General features: G+C 40.0%; 1 protein-coding gene across 8 annotated transcripts in view; it reads left to right on the top strand.

Moving 5' to 3' along the window:
• Window positions 1-15,730, top strand: part of MITF (melanocyte inducing transcription factor) — a 225,063-nt gene that overhangs the window by 21,270 nt on the left and 188,063 nt on the right. The window lies entirely within an intron of this gene.

Here is a 15,730-nt window from a genome sequence, read left to right on the forward strand (position 1 = left end):
TTCGGGGTGGTTTTCTTCTCCCTTTGACTCTGACCTCAGTAAAAGCTAATGCTTGGCATTTATGTTGGGAATTCAGACCTACTCCTGGTCTGCCTGTGAACTCAGATGGGACACCTTGAAAATACTATGGTGGTTTCCCCAAGAGCTATTTTCTCTACCTGGGAAAAGGAGAGCGTGGAATTGACCCCCTGCCTGCCTTCAAGAAGGTAATGCAAACGCTAACGAAGGTAACTCAGTTCACAGGTTGTTTTATAGCAGATTTTTAAAAAAGAGAGTGGCGCGCTTGATAGAATATCGAGTCTTGGCTTCTTATCGTTCATCAATGGCTAGATCGCTTGCTGTTTGTTTTTAGAAATGTTCAGTTCGCTTGTTTGAGTGAACCTTTTTTTCAGACGTTCCACTGGATCATTGGATTAGGTTTGGAGTGCCTAAGCTTCCTTTTCCACTTTTTTTTTTTTTTGTTTGTTATTTTTGGCAGTGTTGGTGTTTGAAGCTGTTGAAGTGATTCACTGCAAAGTGAATTAATTTTCCACATTTTCAAATGTGTTTTCCAGTCGCCCCCAAGTTTCTTTTCCCCTCTCATATGATTCTGCAGTTGTAGTTCTGTCGTTCTTGCTGGATTATATATAAATGCTGATGTCACCGAATTTCTTAAATTACAGCTGGTGGGGATTAACAGAAATTGTAAAAGAATACCACTTCCTCATTTTGCTCCCTTCTTGACTAATTATTGTCCTTTCAAGTCCTGTCGGAGGATGGGGATTTGGAAGTAAGTTCTCTGTCCTCAAGTCAGAACAGCAATTTTCATTTTCCTTTTTTTCTGTTAAATCTTGTTTTTCAAAAATCATCTCGAGTTACGGATGCTACTTGCATATGCCCTTTAATAACCCCGACAGACTCTCCCCACTCATGACCTTGCATGCTCGGTTGTCTTCTATCCCGGGTGAAGGGTTTTGAATACTTCCCTTAAGTAAGTTTCCTTATATAGAATATTTTTACTCAACAGTCTTTTGCCAGCTCCAGACAGTTACTGGTATTAGGTGGAGAGTTGTGATTCATTTGTTATGTTTTTCCACAGCCTTTTGTTTCTCAAGGAACGCCGACTTCTTTCCCCATTGTTTTCTTGTTTCGAATCTTCTATGTTCTTTGCGAGAGTTCTGTTTGCTCGACACTCTCAAACATTTATTTTTCTGACCTTCTAGCCCTTGTTCTAGGAGTTGGAGCCCGGAACCCAGGCTTTCTGGTTCCCGGTTTGTGGTGTGAGTGATGGCTGCCTAAACCTTGTCCTGGGAATTCTCTGGACTTCAGGGCAGAATATCAGAGGCCACCTGGAAGTGTGTATAAATGGTGGCTGAGCACTGCATGGCTGTGGTATTGATCGAATTGCAGTCCCGTGGAAACAGAAATAGAAAGGGTTCAGCATTTGCACTTTCCTCTGGTGGTGTTTTTGCTTATTTTGTGTATTTGGAAAAGGCAGCCGTATGCAAACTGCTGACTTACTATTTTCCCTGGAATGGAAACCATTTGGATTATTTCAATGAGTTTTAGCTAAGATTTGTTTGTTCACAGTATTAGTTTTGTTTTCTGGTGTCCTGTTTAGAATAAGACCAGAATGTGTCTTTTTACTTTATGGAAATAAGTGCTAGTTGGTAACTTGGGATTTTGCAAAACAACGTGAATTTGAAAAATTATGTTTACTTCAGAGTCAAAATGGAAACTCTGTAGTGAAAATTCTAGGTACTTAAATATTTCCATTTTGGGTCACTTTCTTTGAAAAAAATTTTTTTGATTAAATTATTTAAGGTTTCAGAGGAGTCTCTTTCTGGTGAATTTTTCCTACTAATTAATTTTTTCTAATTTTTAAAAAAGAAAATGAGATTAAATAGAAGAATTATAGGACACAAATCACACGTTCCATACTATTTGATGGAGGATGGAAAATGATGACGTGTACTTTTCTGTTGCCTTTGAAGATTGAGTGAATCTAGTTGAACTTTTAGTGGTGAGGTTTGGATTAGGAATAAATATAGAATTTCCTTACTATAAGAACTATTAAGCACAGGTTTGAGTTCCTGAGTATAAGTTATGACTGTTCAGCCTCTGGAAAACGTGCACTGTAAGATCTGTATGTTCTTAGCCAACACTTGCTTCCAACATTGTGATGTTAAATTCTTTGAATTGAGATGAGAATGGTATAGCTATCTGCAAAATATTTCAAATATCACCACAGAGCTTTTGGTTAAATATGAGTTTCAGAAAGCTTGGATAAATAGAATAAAGGTCAGGAAGGATAGAATAGTTATGAATTGATTTAATTGTTGGGAATGAATTATTTTTTTAAAAAGAGTTTTTATATCTATTTAGATGACTACATCTAAGAAAATGGGCGTTTAATAGTCGAGGGGAGGTGGGAATTGGAAACATATCATGAGGTAGTAAGAGGATCTATGGATGAGGCGCCAAATATATGGTACAGTTTACTAGGTTGATGACCGTGAATGTTTTTGTTCATTTTATCCCAACAAATGGCACCATGCAGTACCTAATAGTTAGTGAATACATGCTTAATGAATGAATGTTTTGGGAGGCCTGGATTCAGGGTCAGTTGTGCCACTAACTAATCCTGTGACCCTGAGCTAACCACTTACGGGAACTCTGTCTCCTCTTATGTATAGTGACGGATAAGGACTAGATCAGGGTGGCTGTGTGTTCCTCTGCGGCCCCTTCCCCCAGCTACACCATGGTAGATGATGGCCTTGCTCTGTCCGATGAACCTGGGAGGAGCCTTAGGCCCTTCTGAATTCAGTGCGCGAGGCTTTCACAACTCATCATGGATACTAGAGGGGAAACGTACTTGTTATCTCGGAAGTACCTTCTCTCTGAGGTCCCTTGATTTGGGGTCATTTTCTTTTTGATACCTCAAGCCCACTTACAGATAGGGAATATTCTATGAAGTTTCTTGGTTAGCATGTGTTCGCTCAAACAATGCAATAACAATAGCATACAACGTTGTCTCTCCTTTCAATAATTTTTTTTGGGAGATTTAGCAGATAAAGATAGACTTAATGAATGGGTAGAGACCCTATGTCTCCAGTGGAGTAAGATATCTAGAATTGATCAAATTAACAAAGGTTTTCACTTTTACTCTCTAAACCTCACTTAGCCATCTAGGAAATGATTGTTGAACACCTACTACATGCTAGACTTTATGCTAGTGGTAAGATGGCCAGCCCATAAGGCATGGGCCCTGTTTTACAACTTACAGCGACATGAGTATTATCCTGGGTTCGTAATTGTATCTTTGGGGATACAGGGATCACTTCCTGAGAGGGGAGGAGGGAAGAGTAAAGTCTTACAGGAGAAATGAAGTTTGACTTCATTATCAAAATTTGACTGCCAACCAGATGAGAAGAGAGCTTTCCAGGTAGATGGGAGATGCAGACGTATAGTCCAGTATGGTGCCTTTGGGGCAGTGTAAGCTTTTGAGCATGACTAGAGCATCAGAGAGCATGGTTGGATGGAAGTAGAGGAGTAGCGCTCTGGCTGCCAAATGAAGAAAGGTTTGGAGGATGGCCAGATCTGGTGTCATGGAGGCCAGTTAGGATAGTTCCAGCCTAACAGTCTCTGTGAAAATGATGATGCACATACACACTGTTCAGCCCTTAGAGCGATTGTGATTGTGAGAGGATGCAAACTGTGGGCACAGATTTTAAGGGCATGAAGGCAAAAGTAAGACTGTGTGCACACTGCTTATTAGTGACAAAAGTGAGCACTCATTCATTTATTCATAAAACATAGTTGGATTCTTATTCTGTACCACATACCTGGAGAACATAATGGTCCCTCCCCTCAGGGAGCCTATATTCTAATGGGAGACGTGGTCAAGTAAACAGACAATGACAGATTACTGTATATTCTTTATAAGTTACATGAGAAGAATTCTAAGTGTCCATCCTGTGAACAGACCCACCCCTCTTTTCCTTCAGCTAACTCGTACTCTGACATGCTCTCTCATCCCTATAGTGGGTTTTGAGGATAAAGTTAGATAAGCATTATATTTTATACGCCTTGTACGGCACATGCTTACACACACACACACACACACACACACACACACCCCTGATTAAAGACATCTGTCTTTACTCCAGAGGTAAACAAGCACCTAGAATAAGACGTACGAGACTTCCTAAAGGTAAGTCTGCTCCAGGTAAAGTGCCAGGTTCCGGATATCTTCTGACATTTTCTAACTCTCCTGTTTTATGTGGAATAATCCTGGCTGTTGAGTTCCAGATCCAAGAAGAAGCATCTTGGCTGTTGTGGTCCTTGCTGGTTTTAATGGCTGCTTTGAATTGGGTTTCACGTCTGTGTTCCAGGTTGCTTCCAATGTTTGGGATTCATGTGCAGGAGCAAGAATTTGCTTTAGGGCAGCAAGCAAGACTGTTTGACATTAGATAAGTGACTTATTTTAAAGAGATGCTTTGGTACAGAAATGGCAGCAACAAGAAGTTCTTCCCCCAAATAGAAATCTCTACATTCCCCATGCAACCCTGGATAATCTCTTGATTCTGAGGAGTCAAAGTTTAGCTGAGTGGATCTGATAAAAACTCCTAGGAAGCCATTTGAGGTTCAAACAGTGTTCTTTGAAGACAGAGCATTACAATGGTAATTGCAGCTGGTTTATGTGGGAAATGCTCCTTTTGCATTTTACCTGGCTTGTACAAGTGGTAAACTGTAGGTGCTAAAACTATGGAGTCAGACTGTCCTAGGCTTGAATTCTAGCTGCACTGATGAGCAGCTGTCTGAATTGGGTAAATCACTAAGACTCTCTTTGTCTTCACCTGTATATTGAGGTCATGGTTAAGCTTGTAAGCCCTATTGTTAAACCTGCCCCTGTTTGAATCTCTGCTCTCCTGTTCCATGACATTGGGCAATTCTCTTTGTCTTTTGCCTTAGTTAAAAAAATTTTTTATTTTAGAGAGGAAGGGGCGACAAGAGCACTGAGAGATGGGGGGGGGGGAGAGAGAGAGAGAGAATGAGAATCTCAAATTCCAATGTGGAATTTGACCCCATGACCCTGGGATCATGACCTCAGCTGAAATCAAGAGTCGATGCTCAATTGACTGAGCCACCCTGGTGCTCCAAGTATTTTGCTTTCTTTACAGGTGAAGTAGTAGTAGTAATGTGATGATGATAATGATGATGATGATGATAATTCTAATTCCCACCTCATAAGGATGTGGTTAGAATTAAATGAGATAATGCACGCAAAGGGAATGGTATATAGTACTTGGTACATGGTTAGCCCTCTGTTATTTTTCTTACATTGAGCTTCCTAAAATATTCTGTAAGGCTATTTGATGACTTATATTCTTTTTGAAAATTAAGGCTTCACAAGCTGCACATGTGCTTTCCTTTTTTCTGTTTTAAAATTGAAGACACAATGCAATGTTAAGGTTTGGAGTAGGGTTGGCAGATTAAATTCTGGATGTGCAGGTAAATTTGAATTTCACATAAACAAAGAATAATTTTTTTAGTATAAATAAGCCCCAGATATTTCATGGGATACTTGTCCTGAAAACTGGTCTTTGTTTATCTAACTTCAAATGCTACAGGGCATCTTATGTTTTTATTTGCTAGATCTGGCAACCCTAGTTTGGGGGCAAAACTTACCCCTTCATGTTCTCATCTTTTTTTTTATGCAGATAGATGTATATCACAAGCACAGTGAATGACACCTTTGCAACATGAGCATGGAAATAGTGACACAGATTTGATGTCATATTCCCTAGTATCTCTAGTAAATCTGTCTCCTGATTCATGTAAGCAATGGGACTATCAAACTGAGATTATGTTGACACCTGAGTGTATATAGTACGAAGTTGCTTGAAAATTCTGAAATGTTCTAGTGTTGGTTCTATCCAGAGGGAATTACTAATAATGACACATTAATGGGTAGGTATGCATTCCAGAGAATCCTGAAAACGTAATCATCTTTGAAGGAAATTACCTCATTACTCTTTGAGTCGCCGATGTAGGGAGGGTCATTTCCTATGGCTGGCCTGGTTTTCCAGGTAAGAAAATAAACATACCAAGTGGTTAGGTTAATAACTTAGAATAATTTTATTTTACTTACAGTCGAAGTTAATTTTTTGGTAGGTTTGGTCCTTAAGCTATTAGACTGTTTGGAGACTTTGAGAGAATTAAATCCGAGACTGAGATCGTTTCATTTCAACCAGTATTGACAGAGTGTATAGTGGGCAGAAAGCAACTGCATAGGGGTAGAGAGGAATTTAAGGTTAGCTTCAGCCTTCAAACCTTCAAAAACTGTAGTGTTAAATGGAGCAGCAAGGCCAGAAACAATTATGATAAAAGACAGAATACATAAGGTCAGGATCCAAGGCAAGTAAAGCCAAGTCGCAGATGGTTGAAGGTAGGAAGTGATTAATTCTGAAGAATAAGTAGAATAGGAACATAATATATTAGGAATGACTTTCCTGGAGGGTCATATTTGAGAGAACTTTTCAAAGATGGGAATGATTTCTTTTGGGAAATAAATTGTTTGAGCTGTAGGCTTAGCATTAGCAAAGACCTAGAGGTGGACACATTTTGAAATGTATGTTATTTAGACTCAGCAAAAATATATCCAGCACAACAACTGGCTGTGACCTCTTCTCTCCTGTGTCACTGTTTCTGGTCTAGAATTTCCAGATCAGAAACTTGACTTTCTGTAGGTGGAGCTGGATTTGTTCCATGTTGGTTTCTTAAATATTTATCATGGACCTGTTGTTGCTATGTATGTAGTGGCCAGAGAGACTTGAGCAAGTTTAGACATTGTTTCAGTTGGTCACTTAAAACCAACTGAAAGTCACTCTCTTTAAGTATTTTTAAGTGGAATGAACATTTTTTTTCCCTGAAATGCCCATTTCCAGTGATCTTTCATTTAAATTGGGCAAAAACAAAGCAAGGATGTCTTATGAGCCAGTCTGACTTTGGGCATTTGCTTAAATGACTCTGAAGGCCAGCTGAACTCATTTCCTGTTGGGATGACACTTGTTTATTAGACTTGGCCCAAGTCAGAGTTAATAGCCTTAATGGTTTCGAATGGTCCCCAGTGATTCTCCAGCAGTGTGCCATTACCAAATGGGGAGGTTTCTGTAAATGGTGGGCAACACACATACCTGCTTCAGCCATAGTAGATTAAAGGGAAGAGCTGTTGCCAATAGATTTACCTATGGACATTTGGAATCCTAGAAAGTAAGAATTACCATTGTAGTAAATATTAAATTATTTTCTAACAGTTCTTTCGTAGTACTTTTGGTTTTGTTTGTTTGTTTGTTTGAAATGATTACATGTGAAACGAATCCCATTTGAAAATGGTCCCAGCATTCGGAATTTGTTCAGATCACCCAGCTTCTCCAGTGAATGAATTAAACTATGATAGGGTGTCCATGTTGTCAAGGGATAATAAGGCATGTCCTGAAGAGCATTGGGTTGGCAGTGTGCCCAGTGCCTGAGACAGACTGCTCAGGCTTTGGAATGGAAGACTCCAGTCTTCAGTCACTATGTGTGTTGGGCTGTAAGGCTCTGAATTAGGCTGGAAATTAGCAAGGCATTTAGTGATCCCTGGTATTTTATTTTTGTAAATTAGGATTAGCCAGTGTCTTTCAAGTTCTGACAGGTAGTGCTTTGTGGATATTATGCTATTTTAGGTACTGGTGGAGTGAGATAAAGCCTGGATGTAAACCTTTACGGGGTTCTTAACCATGAAAAAGCATGAACTGCTTATGTCAGTTTGAGTCTGTCTGAATGTTATTTTTTTTTTTTTTCCTTGATGGCTGGGCCAAATATTTTGTAGTTTTAGTATCTACCCTTGGTTCCTACCACCTTATTTTTGGCCTCTCTTAATATCTTCCTTGATATATCTGTCATTAAGTTATAATTGAAGCTTGGTGTTTTATATTTAGAATGATGCATGGAGGTTTAGCTGTGCCAGCCATTCAGGCTTAATAGCAAATGTTGGCTCATGCCAGAAAGTTTTTGAAATCTGGTCTCTTTGGGATGTCCAATCTAAGTAAATCACCCCTTTCTCCTCTTAAGCTGAAGGCCATGGGGAAGCAATTCAGAAGAGATTTCCGTATCTGTACATGTAAGAGCATCTTGTTTCTGATTAAAAAAAAAAAAAAATTGGTTGGCTAGTTCACTCTTCAACCCAGAGTCATGCAGCCTCAAAGGGACTGCTTTGACAAGTCTTTATATCGCTGCGTTTCTTAGTTTACCAACTTTCACACAAGGTATCAGTGAATGCCAGTTCTAGAGTGGGCGCATAGTGATGGTAGATGACGCCCAGGCCACAGGCTGCTTCCCAGGGGCTGCCAGACACTATCAGACATTTCACAGCTCTTGAATTCTCTGGATTTGGGCCACTTTTGAACTCCATCCATAAATCCACATAACCAGTTATTCAGCTAATATTTACTGAGGTTATGCCATGTGCCAGGCACCCATCTCAATTTGAGGAGTAGAGCAATGAACCCAACTTTTGGAAATCCTCTTACTCATGGAGCTTATATGTGGGGGAAGGGAGGGCTGTAGAAATAAATACATACATAAAGAGTATAATGTATAATATGGTAAAGGGTGATAAGTCCTATACAGGAGATAAAACTTGGATGGGCTTAGGGTGATGGGCAGTTTAAAACTGAGTGGTCAAGGAAAGCCCTCCTGAGAAAATGACATTTGAAGAAAGGTCTTGAGGGGGTTACAGAGTGGGTCATGCCAGCATTTGGAGGAGAAGCCTAGCAGACAGAGGGAAGCATAAGTACGTAGGCCCTGGATAGGGTGTGCCCAATTCTGGACCAGCATGAGGGCCACAGTGGCTGGGACAGGCTGAGCAAAGGGAAGAGTGGTAGGAAAGGGATCCAAATGGAGGCAGGCACTACAGGGGTTTGTAAAGACTGCTCTTTTACTTGCCGAGAATGGGGAGCCATTGTAGATTTCCAGCTGGAGGAGTAACATGACCTGATTAGTTCAGGTGGCCCCTCAGTATGGTGAGGAACACAGTTGTCTAAGAATTTGGAGATCCTTTTAAGTCGTGGTTTTGTCATCACACAGGGACAGATTTGCTCAGCATTCTGAGCTTCCATTGTTTTTCCTCCTTATAGAGCAGAGCTGGTGGACTAGATAGTTTTTATTGACCTTGCAGATTGTGATACTGTCTCTGCATTTATTGATCCCCGCCTTCATCTCCGTGTGTGTGAGCATTTTGTGTTTGTGGCTTATTACATTTCTCTTTGAGTATGCACAGCTGGACCTCAAATGTGTGACATATCTTACTGCCCTTTACTTTATATCTTGAAATTTTCCATAAACATTTCACATTGAAAACCTTGTAAACCATGAAGTAATTATATATATTGATGTTAAAGATTGCTTGCCAGTTAAGTGGTAGGGGTAAACCCAGATTAAAAGTTTTATCATATAGGCTCAATACTGTTATTATTATTATTATTATTATTATTATTATTATTATCATTATTATTGTTACAGAAGATAGAGCTAATTTATTGAATGTTACAGTGAGCTTTCAATTGAGATAGAGTGATAAACAAAACACAGCTTCTGCCCCTCAGGAAGTTGAGCAAGAGGAGACCATCCTGGTTAAGGGAGTGCTCCACAAAGCAGTCTTAATGGCAAAAATCGGGCAGGAAACATGGCCAGCTGAAGGCCTGTGGGAGTCCCACATAGACTAATATTCAGATGCACCTTCACATTGGTATTACATCATCCAGTTAGACCTAGTGCCATGTAGCATGGGAGGTGCTAGGGACCCAGTAGCTTCTCTTCTGCAGCTTTGAGCAGTTTAGCTCTGCCCCAAACTTGCATCTCGCCGTTGAGCACATCAAGGTTGTGCAATTAGCTGTCTCTAAGGCAGTTTAGGGACCATCTTTTGTTCCTCAAGAATTTGGGCATCTCAAGTCTCTGCCTTTTAACAGAATATTTCTTCCACTTCCTGTGAGAGTTTAATGCCTTTATAGACTGGTGCTTCTGGTAGGCAACGGCTAGTCAGTTCACTTATCTCCCCCGTGGAAAAATACTACCCTAGCCTTGCCTTGCCTTCAGGTCTTCAGTGTGCATTCTGCCAGGACTCAGATGGACCCCCGGTCATGTCTCCCACTGACAATCTATGCCTCATGTTCTATTAACTGGCTTCATCTTGGGCAGCTATGAAATGTTGTAAGTTTCCAGGTTGATGATTTTGGGAAGAACTCCTCAGGAGATAAGAGGGCTGCTGCTCGCCCACACTGGCCCTTCAGCTGCCTCCTGGCATCTGCTGGGGCAGTGGAGGCCTTGATGCTGACGACAAGCTACCATGGTTGTGAGCACCCAGACTCTCAGATGGACGAGGCCAGCCCTTTGGCACCTAAGCTGGAAACAGAGCCAAGAACTCTTGACTCTGATGTCACACTGCTTCCTTTATTTTTTTTTCTACCTTGGGCCTTTTCACACCTTCCTCCTGCCATCTGGAATACTTTTCTATCACTCTCCTCTCTTCCCCATCTTTCAGTCTCAACTTAAAGGTTGCCTCTTGACCTACTTCCTTGCCCCCTCACCTGCATTAGCGGTGCTGTTCCTTTATGGTTTCCTGATCTTTTCCTTCATACCACTTACTTACATACTTAATTACTTCCGTAATTATCCTGTTTTTATCTGTGTGTTCAGTATCTGCCTCCCAACTTCATGAGGCCAGGGAGCACAGTGATTCGACTCACTATTGTATTCCCAGAGGTTAGCCCAGGGCTTGCGCATATAGGCACTGTATAAATATTTGTCAAGTGAGTCCATAAGTGAAGGAATAAAATGATTAAAAGGCAAATTTTGCATTTTGTCTTGTCTAGTCATATTAAGTGTCTATGTGTATCCTGGCGAAGGGTAACAACTGTTATTGACTTTGCATTTTATTGAAGATGCTGAAGATGTGATTTTTGTCTCCAGCATAACTCTGTGGCCTTGCAGAATTTTATTAAAGTTGTCTCTGCAAAAACCAAAACTCAGCGACACTCACAAATCAACACTCTGTAACTGGTGTAGGCTTGACATGTTGGGCTGTGATTTATCAGTTTATTTTGCTGTAGTTGCATTTTTATCCCTTAATTCTGTTTCCAGAAATGAGCTTTAGTTCTGTTTACATCCTCCTCCATCCAATTTGTTGAAAATGAATAGAGAAACTTTTGCTTTTTCTTAATAGGATTCATAATGCTTTTCTGGAGGGAATTATGTTGGCTCACATAATGGAACTTTTAAGACAGTAGGAGTAGAAAACTGAGTAGTACTTTCTCTAGAAGGAAGAGCAAACTTTCCTACTGTGTGTGGAAAAGAAACACAACAGCAGCAGTGGGCTTTCTTTATTTCTAAAACTAAACTGTCTTAAGTGTTCATATCACAAAGATGGGCTTTTCCCAAGCCTGGTTGGCATGTTTAATTTATAGAGAAAGCATGCATTGTTCTGCAGTGTGCGTTGTGGTTACACTGGCTCCCATAAGATTAGCTCAAAGGTATCTATGAATAGTCACACCCTAAATTACATGAACTGAACAGTTTTAAAGAGGTGGAAAATCTGATGCATACTGTTTCCCAGACATACATGCCTCAGGAAAAAACTTGGGGAGGTGGGGAGTGAAACCCAAACATTGCTTACTTTATATTTCCCATTGTGCCACTTGTTGGTTATGTGACCCTGGAAAACCAAATTAACTTCTCTGAGCCCCAGAACCTCCATGTGTAGAGTGGAAATAAAAATATCACCTACCTCAGAGTTGTCAGAGAATTTCATGAGATAATATATGGAAAGTGTCACAATGCTCAGCACATTATAAATGCCCTAGATTCAATTATTCCTTGGAGGATAGTGCAGTGAATAGGGTGGTAGTTAAGGGCACAGACTCTGGAGATCCTGGCCTGTGTTTGAATCCTGGGTCTGCAGCTTATTGGCTGGGTCATCTTGACCTAGTAACTTGACCTTTGCATGTTTGAATTTCCTCATATGTAAAATGAGTATAGTAATAATACCTGCTACATAGGGTTGTTATGAAAGCTATTTGTCAACCCCTGGTACATGCTAAGTGCTATGTACATGTTTGTGGTTGTGATTAAGAAGGCTTGTCCTACGGGTAGATGATGTAGGGTCATAAGTCAGGTTCCATTATGTACCAGATGTACCAGCACGGAGTTGTCAACGTCTTTGACAACTTGGTTTCCTCTTTTTGTCATTTGAGGATGATGCTAGTTGTAGTGCCAAGAAATCAATGAAATAATGCATATGTAAAGTGCTTAGCATAGGGATTGGAACATGGAAAATACTCAATAAATAACTACAGCGAAAACTTTTCTTATAATTGTTACTACTATTATATTTCTACTATTGTATGTTTCTACTATTATATGTTTCCACTATTATTTAAAAATTTTTTTAATAGTTTATTAGTTTTGAGAGTGAGAGAGACAGAGCATGAGTGGGAGAGGGGCAGAGAGAGAGGGAGACACAGAATCTGAAGCAGGCTCCAGGCTCTGAGCTGTCAGCACAGAGCCCGACGCTGGGGCTTGAACCCACGAAACGCAAGATCATGACCTGACCCAAAGTTGGCCGCTTAAGCCACCCAGGCTCCCCTGTTTCTATTATTTTTAATTCTATTGCTAGCATATCTCTGGCTTATGTAGAACTTGTATTCTAAGATGTATTGTATTCCATGGAGATCAACATGTTTCATATGTAGGAAATAACGTTGAGGTTGTTGTTACTGTTGGTGTATTTATATAAATGGAGTTATTTCAGGAAATTGAAAATAGTAGAATTCTTACAGTTATGCATTTATGCTTTTATAGGTCACAGAAGATCAAAGTTAGTCAGGGTCAGTGTTAGGTGGGCAGTTTTATATTCATGGAAAATGACTCATAGGAAATACTAGGAACTAAAATTGCCAAAATAAATAAATAAAAAGCTAGTACATAAACCATGTTCAAATCAAGTTTGTATGTATTTCATATCTTCACTGGGATTGTGTTCATAAAGTTTTGACATTTTCTGATGTTGAAGCTCACTCATGACTGATAACCATGCATCATCATAATAACCACGTGTCACCAGAAATGGATAAACACTGATTCCAGTGTTGGTAACATTTTCCACTGTAATCATTTAGGTCACTATTTCTACAGTATCTGTATTTGAACTTTTGTGCTGTTTTGCAATATATCTTTAAGTTCAACTTCCTTTTTTTTTTTTTTTTTATATAAGGTAGGGAAGGAAAAACAGTGATTGTAATACGGAGCTATAAGTGGCTTTTGAGAAAAGCAGGCCTTTGACTAGCATTTGGCCCCAAAGTCCCCTGTGTTTTAATGGAAGGTAGAAGCTTGCACTGGGCAGTTGGATGTACAAAGAAGTGCAAATGGTTGTACTAAGCCTAGGTAGTTAGATACTTTTAAGTCAAAATGTGGAAGTGTTGATAAAATTCCTAGATTATATGTTCAGGAAGGATGGGTAAAGTGGTTCAGCCGAAAGTGCATGGTAGAGTGTCCTTGGGACATGTGCAAACAATGCCAAGAGTATGGGAATGGTTTGAAGGCTGAAACCTGGAGAAGAAATTAATTCAAGTTCAGTGTCATGGGGGCCATAGAATGACTTTTTAATCCATAATTAGGAGGATGGGCTTTATTCACAGGTTAATAGGGAGGCATGGAAAAATTTTAAGTAAGAACTATGGGATTCTGTTTATGTTTTTGAAAGATCATTGTGGCAGTGCCACAGAGAATGGATTACAAAGGGTGGTGACAAAGAAGACCAATGAAGAGCAAGCAGTTCAGGCAGGGGATGGTGCTAGCTGGGACTTGCCTGGTGGTTGGAGAATTGGAGAGAAGGGGGTAGAAATAGTAGATGCTGGGGGATGAAGAAGCAGAGGCCTGGGTGACTTAAATGGGAAGAGAGTGAGGAAGGAAGAATGGCTTTCAATCAGGTTTACATATTCATGCCTGAAACTCAATAGCCAATTAACATTTGTTGAACCAACTAGGGATTCATTTATCTCCCATTTAAGAAGCCAGATGTCTGTGACCACTGCCGTTCTTTTAGTGGCTCCCTGGTGTCAGAACCATCCACAGTGATTTGTCTTGGCGTTTTCCTAGTGTATTTCACTCTGTGTTTGCAAAATGGCTGCTACCCCTGCAGGAGCCACATCTGCTTTAAGAAAAGGGGAACGTGAGAAGGAATAGCAGCTCTACCGAGGGAAAAACACAGGCTTTCCCAGAACCGCTCCACCCGCCCTGCAGATGCCTCCTTGCATCTCAAAGGCTGGAACTGTGTTACATGGCACATTACCTCCCTGAGCAAGTTCTGGTTCTATTAGTAGGAAACAAAGGACATGGAACTTAGATCTGCAAATAGCTGCCGAGTTTGCCTCACCCAGGTTTCTGGTAAGGAGTGGAGGACCATCCACAGGTACTTTTCTCTCAACTCTGCACTTGGCCCCAAGCTGTAATTTCTCATTAGCATGTAAACTACCAAGTTCTATGTAGTTGTTAGTTACCTTCAAACACATAGAACTCAGAATTGTCTTTAAAATATATTAAACATACCTTGTGTCTTGTTTGATTATAAAATTCTCAGCCTCCAAAAAGACATTTTTCTCAAATTTATTCCAAAGTTTCCTTATACCTAATCTCTCAGGGGACCTCTTTGGGTTTAAAGCAAATGAGAACAATTCCATCTGACATCACTTACTGATGTGCAAGTGAAAGCAGGGATTGCATGATGGTAAATGTCATACGCTTCACTATGACTTTTGTGTCTGTGAAGAATACAATTATGCCACGTTTATAAGCAGAGAGGGGAAATGTCTGTTCACTTTTTTTGAAGGTAACGTTATTCAGGGGTCATAAAATGCAAATATTTGTCTTCTACTCTTTTAATTCAAGCAAATCTTCCCACCCAATATATGCAGAATTCTGTTAGTGACTGTTTTAGCTAGCAGAGGAGAAATTATTTTCCAGTTTTTGAGGTATAGCAGAAAAGCAGAGAGTTTTGGAAAGAGGCTTCTCAAGTGTGCTGCTTTGCTGTGTGATCTTGGGAATATCATTTTACCTCTCCGAATTGGTTTATTCTGTGGATTGCAATGACAGCAGGAGATAGTGTTACAGTCCCTACCATATATGTATGCAGAAATGGCTCAGACACAAGGATGGCTGGACACACTGTGGGTGCAAGCAAAACACAGGGGGCTAGGGTAGGGATAGATTAATTTCTTCTGGGAGACTTTAAAAAGACTTTGTGGCAGAGGGAATTTAAACTCCATGTTGGAGAATGCAGAGGGTTTACAAGATAATGGAGGATGGCCCTAGGCTGGACAAATGCACACAACATGCAGGATGCATTTGAGGATTCCAGAGATTTATTGTTTTCAATAAAGGACAAAATGAGGAAAGCCTTGAAAGTCTGTTTGAATGAGTTTGGACTTTGATCTGTAGGTGATGGGGAGCAACCAAAGACGTTTAAAAATGTCATACACATTTAATTTTGAAAGAAGTAAAATATATGGGTCCAAGAATATATGTACATTGAACATATTCATAGATTTAAAAATTAAACTTTTTATTTTGAGATAATTGTAGATTCCCAAAACACATGATTTTAAGAAATTATCTTGAGAGAGCCCGTGTGCCTGCCCATTTTTCCCCACTGGTA

This window comes from Leopardus geoffroyi, chromosome A2 (assembly GCF_018350155.1).
Source record: "Leopardus geoffroyi isolate Oge1 chromosome A2, O.geoffroyi_Oge1_pat1.0, whole genome shotgun sequence".
Lineage (NCBI taxonomy): Eukaryota > Metazoa > Chordata > Mammalia > Carnivora > Felidae > Leopardus > Leopardus geoffroyi.